At 38.4% G+C, this 13579-nt stretch overlaps 1 pseudogene across 1 annotated transcript; it reads left to right on the top strand.

Moving 5' to 3' along the window:
- The first annotated feature begins 6577 nt into the window (after window positions 1-6577).
- LOC143893068 (uncharacterized) lies at window positions 6578-9275 on the top strand (annotated as a pseudogene). The gene is made up of 3 exons (XR_013255705.1): window positions 6578-6739; window positions 7804-7940; window positions 8740-9275. The product of XR_013255705.1 is annotated as an uncharacterized LOC143893068 (transcript).
- Window positions 9276-13579: the final 4304 nt, after the last annotated feature.

The following is a 13579-nucleotide window of genomic DNA, read 5'->3' as shown; positions in this document are numbered from 1 at the left end:
AAACTTAGAAATTTCACTCTAGGTTTCACAATAGAACTTTTAGAGCCCAAACTTCACAAGAATACTAAAAATGCAACTTAGGTTCATTGCATTAGATCTAGGTTCATATAGTGTATGTCACTTCACCTCAAATCAATTAATCAAATTCAACTCAAATCAAATCTCATCAATCTCAAAACAATCACATAGGCACATAGGCATGTAGTCGCATGTAGGATGCACTCCTGGCCCGCATGAGTCTAAACTCTGAAAGGGCTAAACAATTAGAATGCATTTAGGTTAATAAAATTCGCATTCACCCCCTTAGTTAAACCTAAATAATTAAAGCTTTGAAAAGTTAGGCAAGGTCGGTGTTGTACACTTCGTGCGGTACACCTTCCGACCTCGTAACCAGGTAACTTACCCAGAACTAAAAACGTAGACCAAATTAACAGACTTAATCATGGGTCCTAGATCCCTAATCTAGGCGGTGACTCTGGTCAGTTGCTTCTTTCGTGAAGTTAGGACTTTTATCCTAAATTTATGGAAAAAGCAACCATATTCAAATCCAATGGACAAATACGCTATCATCATCATAAAAACACACCCTCGTGGGCCACCACCTCCGGACGGGATCCACACTCACCGACTCAGAAGGTTCTATCGGAGGCATCATTAGAGATCAAACCGGCACGACAACAGCTCTATTCTCCTCTTAGAAAGCTAAATCAGAAATCAACATCCTAGAGCTTCAAGCTATTAGTCATGGGCTTGAGTTAGCCAAATCCAAAAACATTTGTGAAATATGGGTGGAATCTGACTCCCTTTCTACTGTCGAAACCATCTCAAAGGAGTCTAAATGCCCCTGGAAAGCTATCATGCTTCTTGGCAGAATTGAATCCCTTCTTAGTACCTTCAATGATTGGAAGATCACCCATCTTTGGAGGGAAGGAAACCAGCCCGCTGATTTTCTCTCAAAGACGGATTGCATCTGCAAAGGAGATGATATTCAAGCTCAAGAAAATCTCGCCTAAACTGCTGGATCTTATTGCTCGCGACTCCACTGGAGCTCCTTATTTTAGATTGTAATTTAATTTTCCATGCTTAATGCCTCTATAAAGGCCCTCTCTCTTTTCCTTCGATGCCTTGGGGTGCATGTTCCTCTTTGCTTGGCCTTTAAGCCCCCTTGAATTTGTAATCCTTTCTTTTTTCAATATATCTGGTAGGGGTCCTGCCTAACCCCAGCTTACCTACCAAAAAAAAAAAAAAAACAAATGATATTGTAAATTTATTGTGATATTTTCGTGATAAAAAAAGATGGGGAAATTTTTTGGTTTATATCATTTTGTCATATAAACACAAAATATGACTATTTTTTAAAGGGCGATGATATTTTCACCCCTGCAGGACTCATTCACCCCCCTCCCCTCTTAATGTGATTTGACGTCAAAAAGCATTAAAGTTGCCCGCTGTTCATGTTATGAGGGGGCGAATGCGTACTGCAGAGGGGTGAAAATACCATCTCCCTTTTCAAAATATCAGATATGATTGGTACTATGTTTGGGCATAGCATCCGGATCCGAACCCGGTTCATTAGATCCATATCCTAAGGCCAAGTTATATGTCGTCATCGTGACTGAGACATAACCACAAAATCATATGGATGGTAAGGGCTTCGATATCGAAAAATACCCTTCACACTTTCCCATGGTTAGTTCAAAGAATTTAGAACGCCTGTCTGTTCCATATTTTTCTTCTGTTATGATTTGTGGGGATAGGGTCGGTGCTTTCTGCTCTTGACCGCAACATCTTTCTTTTTTATATTATGAAAACACTTTGAAAACTCAAACGTATAGAAATTAGGGATTTGACTAATAAGGGATTTGAATGGGACGATCATCTGATGGTTGTGTTTTTCCTATGCGGCTAAAATCCAGTGTTATAAGATGGTAGACGTCACACGAGAGTCGTAAGCATAGGGAGTAAGAGAAAAAGCAGATCTTTTACACAGCTTTTTGACTTGATGTCCATATAAAAAACTGATTCTTTTGTCGTAAAACTCCTTGACAAAAATTGGCTGTGTTTGGAGTGGCAGAATTAGGAATCAAAATTGGCAGCTTATTCTAATTCCCCTGGCCCATAGAAAAAAAAAATTAAAGTATTATACTTGATTAATTTTTTCCCTACAGACAGAATGAGAATGCCCCCTTAAAAAATTTTGGAAAACATAACAATAAATCGCATGTGACCAAGAAATCCAACCCATTATACATGAACTTACGCCCTTTATCCAACCCATCAAGCATGTGCTGACATTAAGAAGCAAATCTCAAAGAAAAAAAAACTTAGTAATGTGTTTAAAATTACAAACTCACAAAAATCTTAATAAAGGTGACGAGTGGAAATGAAAGAGAAGTTCACAATACAGAAATAATTAAGGGTTTTCCAATAACAGACGATATGGTATGAAAGCTCTACTGCTACACAGCGAATATTTCAAGCCGAATTTTGTTTCCTTTTGAAATTCCTGCTTATCACTTGTGAAGAAAATTCCGAGAAACTCTACTTTCAGTCAGGGAAAACTATTTTAATGTGCACCTGCAAGTGGGTCATCTCTTTCTTTTTACTTTACGCGGACAGTGACTTTTTCTCCCAAAACTTACACGCAAAAAAGTGGTAGATGTGATGGTAAAAACCCCCATAATAAACATGCTTTGTCATTTTCTAGGCTTTTGGAGTGGGCTAAGCTTTGTTGCTTTGGCTAAGGGGAAATAAACTTGGCGCAACCCATTAAAATACTCTAAAAGCAGGGGGTATGGCAATATATATCAATTCCATGGTTTGATATTTTCACGCCCCATGTTTGATATTTCCACACCCCCTATTTCCTCTTTATTTTAGGGCGTTGCGCAGGAACCTCTTGTGCAGCCAAGTTCATTTCGGCTAAGGGTGTGGCAACATGCAAGTATGCAGCCATGGTTTTGAATTTTGGTTTTGGGTATCATTTTGCTCTTGACCGAAACTGAAATTTCCGCCAAAATCCGGTAATTAAAAAATTATTATTTAAATATTTACCAAATTTCGGCTGAAATTACTGAAATTTCAGAATATATCTATATTTTAAAAAAATAAAAATCAATTTCATGAAATTTGGCTGAAATATCCTAAATTTTCACCCGGAATTTCGGTTTTTGCCAAATTTCGGTTTCGGTCTTAATAGAAATCAGAAATTTCAGGACTGAAATTCTGATATTTCAGGATTGAAATTTTGGATTTCGGCCGAAATTTAAAACCATGCATGGAACATCCCTGTTGAAGTATAAATGATCAAGGCTCCGTTTCTTTCAATGTAAAAATGGACGTAAAATTTTTTTTATGTTTATTTTTTCAACATAAAACAAATTTATGTCCATTTTTACGTCGAAAGAACCCAACTAATATTGGTGGAAAAAGACTGTGGAACTGTAACTTAAGGACTTAAAAGATACCTAAAGGATACATTAACATTAAAATATTGGCCCTAGGATGGTCCCTATCAGCTGTCGGTCCAGATAATTGGACCGAATTTTGGTAATTTGGTTCGAAAACCCGGACCGAATTTTCGAAATTGCAGACCGAAATTCCTAAATTTTGGATGAAATTTTGTAACACTTTAAAAAAAAAAAAGATAATGGCATTTTATTGAAATTTCGGACCGAAATCCGAAATTTGGAAATTTAAAACCATGGATATATTTTCTTTCCATGTAAACAATTTTTTTGAATTATATATATATATAGAAAACATTTCCTACACACTTGTGTAGGTAAGTTACCTACACACTAGCTTAGAATACAGTGGGGGCCCACATTGTTTGGGTGATCCAAACCATTCATTTGAATGGTCTTCACATAGATAGGGTGTCCACAAAAAATCAGATCCATAGGATCATCCCAACCCTACGATTTGTGGAGGTAAAATGGACGTGTATAAACCTTCACAAATTAGTCCATTTTTTGCCTCCATAGTTTGAATGGTTGGGATGATCCTTCGTGGGCCCATCATATATTATCTTCAATAGAGTTATATAAGTTGTTGTTGGAGCGATCATTGACAACATAACGAAGACAAATGGGTTTATGGTTGTTTCATGATTGAATATAGTAAGAAACCATAGTCTGATGGATCCATAGGGTCAAGAACTTAATTAGACCGATAGTAATGGCCTGATCCAAGCACTGTCAGTTTATCAGCTATAATGGACTTTCAAAACTAGTACTGGTTTTACAGTTCTAAGAAGAAGCATAGCACTAGGAGATGCATGTTCAAACAATCATAATGTCTCATGGTGAGATGATCCTTAAAGGGAGCTCAACCAGTTTGAACATACAAAATGATCAGAGCTATGAAATGGTTTAAGACACCATGCATTGAAAAGAAACATGAGAGACTGTTGTTTTAACCTTTTTTTTTTTTTTTTAAATCAACTGAATTATTGATAACGATAAAAGAGGCAGAGACTACCCTGATATCATCGCCATTGTCTGCGCACCTGTGTTAAGCTAACCAGAGCCCTGTTGTAGCGATATTGCAAATCATGTCAAAAGCACACAAAAATTTCAAGTGGTTTAAAGTTGCTACTCTGTAATCCAAAATTTAGGCAGAAAACTACAATGCTTTTCAGGTAATATATGGTTTTGGCAGAACAAACACGAATGCCACATGGCTTCTGTCCATGTTTTGCAGAGGTGTCAAAGCATGTCTAAGTGACGTGTCACCCTATCAAAACAAAAATATTTGCATTTGTCTGAATATGTCACAGCCTCATAGGCATTGTGTTTTGTGCCAATCGTACGAAGTGCATTTATCTGAAAATCAGAAAGAAACTATTTTTTTCATCAAGTTATAGTATGAGATCTAAACTTGCTCCTAGAAACAAGTATCGTTGGCTGCGAATATCAAAACTTCAGCAGTCATTATATTATCTTTTTAATTTAGCATCAGCTATGCCATTCGAATGTCTTGCATGAGTTACAAACAAGGTTTCAAGTTTTGGTACTCATTTCGGTCGAGAAGGAAATGGGAACATCCAGGTTTTGGATAGAAATTTCGGTGGAAATCCTATAAAAGTACAGAAATGTATATAAAATAAGCAAATGATGGACATTTAAGATGAAATTTCATGAAGTGCTAGAATATGCATAATACAAACTAAAAATACACTGAAAATTCACATGAGAAAAAAAAAAACCCCGCCCATAACTATTTAACAACATTTTTTTGAAAGATGACTTTATTAATAAATGCAAAACCAGGAAGGGGACAAGATGTCCCCAAATCCTGTGATTACATCGACCAGAAGGCGTGTAAATTTAGACTAAAAAACATTGCATTCCGTTATCCTAAATATCAGGAGCCAAGTAGATAGACAGTGTCCCGAAGGACTCCTTCCTTGGCCAGTTGATCTGCCAATTCGTTTGCAGATCTTCTGTGTTCGATTACAGGCTTGGATGATCCCCACCAGGTCCTTAATTTTCGAAATGAGTTGTTGAATCCGCCATGGTCCTTTCTTGCAACTCGATGCCCAAGTAATAGTGTTTGATGAATCCCCTTTGTCAATAAGAGGTTCCCTTTTGTACGAGAAAAACTGTTTGAGTCCAAAGAGGAGTGCCCTCACTTCAGCCTCATTAGCATCGCAAACTATTGCACATGTATTTAACAACATTTAACACCTATTGGCATGCGCTATTGCACTTCTCTTAATCCAATACATACCGCGTTCCACATGTAACCTCTTCCCGGTAGGGTTTATAAACCGCTTCTCTGGATACTTCTATCTTTTCTCTTTTCTTGATATTGATCTCTTTGCTGTTCTTGATTATCTATTCTTTCCATCTCTTTCTCTCGGTTGTCATTGATTCGCACCAATTTGGTATCAGAGCTGGAATTACATCAATTTGGCGCTAGAGCCTAGGTTTATATCAATTTGGTATCAGCGATGGATTCACATCAACAATCCAGTGTGCCCTCCATCGATAGGTGATGGTCCAAGAGTCACATTGAATGGATGATCCTAATTCTCTAATTGGTATTGGGCCAATAGACAATTAAGGGGAAAAAGTCGTCATACTCAGCTAGCAAAATTTCACTAGTCAGGATGGTTGCAAGCTCTTGATCAGAGGTTATTTCTTTCATGCCATGGCCCATTCATGGTGGGGCCCACTAGACGGACTGTCTGATCAGTTGATCTTCATCTACTTGTATGATGGTGATGGGTGCAGGATTCATATCTGTCCAGCATGTCGGACTAAAACTAGTTAATTAAGAGATGGGTTAGTCAGTTTGCCTTCTTTTGGAATAGTTGGCTTAATTTCCCCAATAATCCTGCATCCCCAATAATTGGCTTTATTTTTTTGCATCTTCTAGATCATATGTACTGGGAAACAGGGAAGGCGAGGAATATGTATCCGACGTGTTTTAGGTTTCTTAATGATTTCCTCAAACTCCTCTGAATCCAAAATTAGACCCTTCTCCATCTATTCTAATAAGAATGGTTAGGCATGCCTTTTGTCTATATTATATTGTCATTTGAAGCTTGAAGCAAAAGTATTTGTAGGGAATGGGTGAACCGCTCCACAATATTGAAAATGTCATAAAAGCCTCAGCTATAATGGTTGATGAGCAAGGCCTTCATTTCAGTCCTCGCAAGCTGACTGTCTCAACCATTGGACTTGTTCCTCAATTAAAACGTTTTCTTAGGGACTCCAACTGTGTATTAGCTGTCAGTCTGAATGCCACAACAGATGAGATATTTATTTACAGCCTTTGAATGCTGATTGCTGGTGACCTTGAAAGAAATTCTTTTGAAATCGATTCTAACTCACTAAAAATCCATTGACCACCTTTTCATACACTGTAAGGTTGCTCGCCATATTTGGGGTCTTATTTTTTCTCGTTTTGGAATCAGTTGGGTCCCCTCCAACTCTATGGCTGAATTCATTCAGAGTTGGACCTGGACTCCTTGGAAAAGGAAAGGCAGAACGCTGTGGAAGATGTGTCTCCTGGCCTCATGGTGGTTCTTGTGGAAAGAGAGGAATGCTCGTATCTTTGAAGGGAAGGCTAGATCTCCCTATTGGATTTATATTCAGTTGATAGCTGCGGTCATATCCTGGGCTCGAAGCCTTCCTCTGTTTCGTTTTGTTTCAGCTTTCGACCTCTGGGAAGGATGGTCAATCATATGCTTGGAATCGGCTACCAAAGTGAAAATCCTCCCCTCCTGGATTCCTCCTCCTCCGGGGTCCTTGAAACTTAACTTTGACGGATCGTCTATCGGCAATCCAGGAATGGCAGGAGTAGGGGGGTTATGTAGAAACCACAAAGGGGAAGTCCTCTGGGCCTACTCGGGGCCTATCGGAGTGGCAGACTCAAACGAGGCAGAGGTCTGAGCCGTTCATAGCGGGCTTCTCTTGATGCCTCGTCTAGAGTGCGACAAAATTATCGTCGAAGCGGATTCCTTAAATGTTATTCGCTGGCTTTCGGGTAACGCTTCTCCCCCTTGGCGATTTTTGCCTCTCTTAGAGGAAATAGAGGACAGGGCTAAGGGCTCCTCAATAGTTTTTCGCCATGTCAGGAGATCAGCCAATGCGGAAGCAGACACCCTTGCCAAGAAAGGAGTCTTTCGGGCCGCGTTTGAGTGCTTTGACTATCTACCTCCTTGAATTATTGTACTGCTATCTTTTTATTATCTTTGTTCCTTCAGGACCACCTCGGTTCTGTTTTTATATATATATATATATATATATTCTGTTGCCCTTTTCAAAAAAAAAACTCACTAAAAATTTGCAGGTCAGAAACTGGATCATGCCAATTAACCGAAAGTATAATCGGAGTCTGCTTCTTGAGACTTTGAAGGAGGAGCTTCAATTCAAGCACAAATACAAAGTACTGTTTGAATATGTTATGCTTTCGGGAGTTAATGACAGGTAAGGAAGGTCTTTACATGTTGTCCCCTGCTGCTTCCCAGGATTTCTTCTAGGCAATACTGCAAAAATAATTGCATGTCTTATCTTGTTTTTGGTATTTGGTATATAAAGAGTGCCTGTGATGTCCAACCATACCCCGATTATTCATAAGTAATTGAAAAAGCTTCCCAAACAAATGCCATTGACTTGTTAACTAAGTTTCCCATATAGTGTGACATGTTTTCCCAGGATTTCTCTACTTTTGGAGTTTTGCTCCCTTAATCAATGTATACTTTGCAATATCTTTATTGCTTCTTGAAAAACTTGTTACTTTAACAAGAATATATCTGATTATCTTTTTGGAGATGCACCCCCAGCCTTTTTTGACAATTCAGAAAAAAGGTTATATTTTTGGAAAACACAAACATTCAAAAAAAAAAAAAAATAAATTTGGAAAACACAGCACATTGGGTATCCTGCCAAGACAGCTTAGTTGTAAAGCCAGAGTCTTGGGATCACGAACCTGGGACATGTTAGCCAACTGCCTAAGTTTCAAGTTTATTCGAAACGTGACCAAGTAGTCAACTGAGTTTTTTAAAGGTTAATAAACACATATCTCATCTGTTTTTTTAGTTTTCAAGTATTTTGATGGAGTTTTTCTTCAGATTTTTGAAACAGAGGTACTTTAACTTGACCCTAGTCGGCGATTCTTTGAGCTCTCCAGCTCAACCACTTTAGTAACCTTGGGGCCCCTGTTTTAGTCTGATATGATCGGTTTCATAATCTATTTTCATAACGAGATATCTGTTTCCGTGTGCAGTATTGATGATGCAAAGAGGGTAATTGATCTTGTTCGAGGGATTCCTTGCAAAAATAATCTCATCTCCTTTAATCCTCACTCTGGATCGCAATTCAGACCCACAAGTCAAGAGAAGATGATTGAGTTTCGTAATGTTCTTGCCGAAAGGGGGTTGTGTTGTCTTCTTGCGGCTCAGTAGGGGGGACGATCAGATGGCTGCCTGTGGCCAGCTCGGCAACCCCGGAAAGATCCAGCCTCCCTTGCTCCGAGTACCTGCTCGATTCCAAACTACCATTCGATCAAGAAAACTCTATGAAGGTTCTGTACATACCAGTGCGCCTGATCCCATTTGAGCCCTGCAATTACTGATTAGTTGAAACTTTGGATGACCACTATAATTTTGGTTCATCTGAGAACGCTCAGCGGTTTTGGAGGATCTTTATGTTTTAAAATTTTGTCTTTACATATTGTTATCTGAAGTTCTGAATGATTATATGGCTGATAATGTGCTTGTGTAAGATCATCTGGTGCATGAGTTCATAAGCAAAAATATTTGAGCTGTTATATAATACATTCACATATATTTCTGCAGGGAAGAATATGAACAGACAGAAGTATAAGTAGGGCCCACATATTGCATGATCTAAACATTTATTTGCTATGCATAGCTGTGGCCTATGGGTGGGCCATGCACCAAATTCCACCCCACAATTTTTGGCCCATGGCCCCCTTCCATAGCAAGGCCAAATAAATGGTTTGGATCGTTGAACAAGTGGGCCTCACTATTATTTCTACCTATTCATGTTTATCCTTGAACAACCCCCACTTGTAGTATTGCGTGGAAAAATATACACATGTTTTGTCCCCTTCTGTTTCTTTGTTTTTTTTTTTTTTTAGAGAATGACATATTTTCAGTATGGACAAACATAAGGGGTGAAAAGGCAGCTATTTCTAGGAAGAGAAAAACAGGGTGGGGTGGAAATGTTAGAAAAGGGGCTGGCAACATCATTTCTACGTATAATACTCAAAAAGATTTAGCCGGATCACCAAAATAAGGGTGGTGGCTTTTGTGAATTAGAAGAACTGTAGGCTAATGGGTATGGCATATAACTATATAAGTAACTGGCTCTCTCTGATTTAGACTTGGAATTTTCATTGGTTTAGTGGAAATTTTTTGTTGTGATTTGACATAGGAATTTAGTATAGATCTAGTTATTGTGTATTTCCTGAAAATTTGCGTTACTGTTTGGTTGCTTATTTTGGGGGGATTGTGGGAGTTTCAAATGCTTGAGATCTTCCAAAGATCTCCCAAAAACATGTTTGGTTGTCAATTAGACATTTGACCACTAGCCAACTTCTAGACATCATTGTTGCATCTTATCCTAGGTGGTGCCTACTTGGTGGAGAAGTTCCCCCCCATAATTTTCTCCCTTTTCTCACAAAAATGGAGAAATTTGTGTGGGGAATTAAGAGAATCTCTCTTATCTTATTATTTTTCTCTCTTCCTTTTCTCTCTCTTCCATCTTACATTTTGATAATGACACCCTACATTTTCCACTATTTTTCTCATGCAACCAAATACCACTCACAAACTTCCCTCTAATCTTCTCCCAATCTTCCATGCTTGTCTTTTTTTCTTTGACTTATTTTTCTCCTAATCTCCCACCCAACTACAAACAACCAAATAGAGCAAATGGGTATGTGAAGTGACTGCTCTTCATTGATTTTGTGCTTGCTTTTGAGTTGTTCTGTATTTCAAAGAGTGTTGAGGACATAACTTTGACCTTTTATTCTAGCATTTTACATATGGTGAAAAGCTGCTGTCCTTTTTGTCTCCTTGTTTGAGCCATTTGCCCTTGATTTCTCCATCTAACCAGTTTCCTCCTATTTGTGTATGTACAAGAAGTCATATTTTAGTGTCAGCATCTGCTTTCTCCTCGGATCTCTTCTATCTTGTCAATCCTCTCTATCATTGTGAGTAGCTCCTTTCGCTTGAAAGTCTCTAAAAGAATTCCACTTCAATGATTTCCACTTGGAAGTGAATTGGAGTAGTTTAAACCCGTCAATTTGAATACTGGGATACCATTTTAGCAACAGGTTATGGCCCTTGCCAATGTTTGTATTTCTTATAGTGGTAGTTTCTACCGGGATAGAAAAAATTCCAAATTAGGTATCTGATGTTGTAGATTAATCTCCTTGAGAGTCACCTACCTGTGAGGTAACTTGATAAAGTCCGAGTTGTTAGAGATCCTATGATCTCAACTATTTTTTTTTTAAATGGTGAAATTTTAGTAGAAAAAAAAACCCTCGACCGAGACACTTATGGGAATAAGAAGAACAAGACAAAAAGCAACTTTACAAGAACAAAAGCGCTCATGGGGGCCAGTAAAAAGTGGAATATTTCTAGTGCCGCTCTTGACACTCCAGCTCTAGCTAGCCAGTCCGCCTCTCCATTCGCCGATCTCTTGACATGATCTCCTCTCCATTCGCCGATCTCTTGACATGATCTGGACAACTATTTCCGCTAACAATAATTTAGGTGTCTTGATAGCTACCGATTGGTAGTTATCTGGATATAAATGACTCCAAACTAGGTATCTAGATTGCTACCACTAAGTAGTACAAGTGATAGGATATAACCATTGAATTTCAACCACATTTGGATTTTTCAATAATTTAAATATTTTTTAAAAAAGTATAGTCGAAACTGCGGTAAAGACAAATGTATTACCGCTGGTAAAAAGCCCAACATACCGCTACCAAATTAGATTATTATGTAATTCACAAGTTTTGAGCATTTAGATCTCTTTGGCCTAGTGTTTGTGAGCCTTGATTCGCCTGCTCTCTCGCATGTTCCGAGTTAGGGATGGTTTTGTGGCTATATTGTATCATCTTTCTCTTTATTTAATAAAACGGTAAGGGTCTCAGCCAAACCCCAGGTTACTCATAAAAAAAATGACCGCGGGTAAAAGAACATGTGATTTTTTTAGTTGTACTCAGTGGCTGTTTAAGATCGCTGGTAAAACAGGAACAAATACTGGTGGATAATTTGATCCACCAGTAAAATCTTTAGTGACGCTACTGGCGGAAATGAGACCGCTGGTAATCCATTGGTATATGCTTTACTGTGGCGGGTAATTTTGCTTTTACGGGCAGTCATGAATAAAAACTAACTAAAAGCTAGTGTGTAATAGCTAATGCAACAATATGGTTTTCTTCCTCACTAATCAAAGAGTAAATTGTGGATCTCACGAGATAAAATTTTTCAATCTTAAATCACTCCAAATCGACTAACAATTTTTCTCTCACACTCACCATTTTATTTCGTCTAATCTCTCAACCACTACATTTATTTGTAGAGGAGAATAGCCAACACTAATAGGAATTTCACTAGTTGAACTAAAATAATTCACGTAGGTTCCTACTATAGGAGTGGCTTTCCTAGTGAAAATCAATCTCTTTCACCAGCAACATAGAGGAAAATGATATGTCCACTATCTTTTTAAGCCTTTCCATCTTTTTTGTTGGCCTTTTCATAGAGACAACTATAATTCGATTCCTTTTGTTTGATTTTTCTTGAAAATAATTTCATAGGATCACCATAAAAGAGGGAGAATTTATATGGTGGCCGACCGTCAAACAACAAGGTCGGAGAGAGAAAAAACTCTCCCCCTTGATTTTTGATCCAGATCAAACCCCCTTTTTTTTAACTTTCCCCTTGATTAAAAATCAAGGGGCTGATATTTTCTCTCTCCACCCTTTGTATGTAAAGGGCGGCCACCATATAATTTCTCTAAAAGAGGAACGCTAAATAAATTAGCTGTAAGGTTGCCTCATTGGATTACATCACGCAATCAAATTATGTAACAATGCTGAAATTAAAGCAATAATAAACTCAGTTGGGTGATGTGGGTCCAATTGCTCCTCAAGAGGATCCTTGCTCACTTGTTTTTCCATGGAAGGGCCCTCATTTCCAACTGCAACTGTTGCAGGATTAGAGACTCCAAGTTGACCTTATGATTTCTCTTTTTCCCTTATGCAATGAAGTTCGCAAAAGGGAATGTCTAGACAAGAATTCAGGACGCGCAACAACCAAAAATGCCCTAAGCCCACAACAGCAGTAGCATATTCTCCACATGGATTTGCTAGCATCCATTGCAAAAGGCATTTCGTAAATGCTCTGTCGCATGTTAGAGCAGCCATAGAGGCTCACTTTTCAGCAGATTTTGTCATCATCCACGAGGTGGCTGCTCTGACATGCGACAGAGCATCTGAGAGATGCCTTTTGCGATGAGCGCACTAGCAAATCTCTTCTCCACAAGTCCAAATATGTTGTTTTGTTCCTTTGCTCGTATATTGGTCTTTGGGAAAGTGTAAGAGGCTATTGCTCGCAACTGGTCAGTAGACTCTACTTGCTTCTCTTGTCCGATCGGAAACTGTATTCTGTTTGAGGTGTGAGGGTCGGATGCTTGATTGAAAGGCTGAGGTTGCTCTTCTAATATTAACAAGTATATGAAAGTATGAGGTTTTATATGGTGTGTGGGCGTATGGTTCAGTATTTTTTCAAAAAGTATTGTACGGCTCACTTCATAGCATGATCCAACCCATTCATTTGTCAGTCCACAATCTAAATATAACTTGTGCCTCAAAAATCACTAGAGAGACTGGTTATTATGGAAATCTCTATAGATCGTAGGGCTAGATTCATCCTATGGAAATAATTTTTAGGGCACAACCTATATCTTTGTTGTGGCCCGACAAATGAATGGTTTGGATCATCCTATGAACTTGTTGAAAAATACAGGACTATCAACCACACACCATATAAATTCTCAGGAAGTGCATAGGAAGTTGTTTGCCA

The sequence above is a fragment of the Tasmannia lanceolata genome, unplaced genomic scaffold, assembly GCF_043159265.1.
Source record: "Tasmannia lanceolata isolate RefF3 unplaced genomic scaffold, GAP_Taslan_0.1 ptg000015l, whole genome shotgun sequence".
In the NCBI taxonomy this organism is placed as follows: Eukaryota; Viridiplantae; Streptophyta; class Magnoliopsida; order Canellales; family Winteraceae; genus Tasmannia; species Tasmannia lanceolata.
Note: the sequence above shows the minus strand (reverse complement) of the source record. Positions and strands in the feature narration are given on the sequence as shown.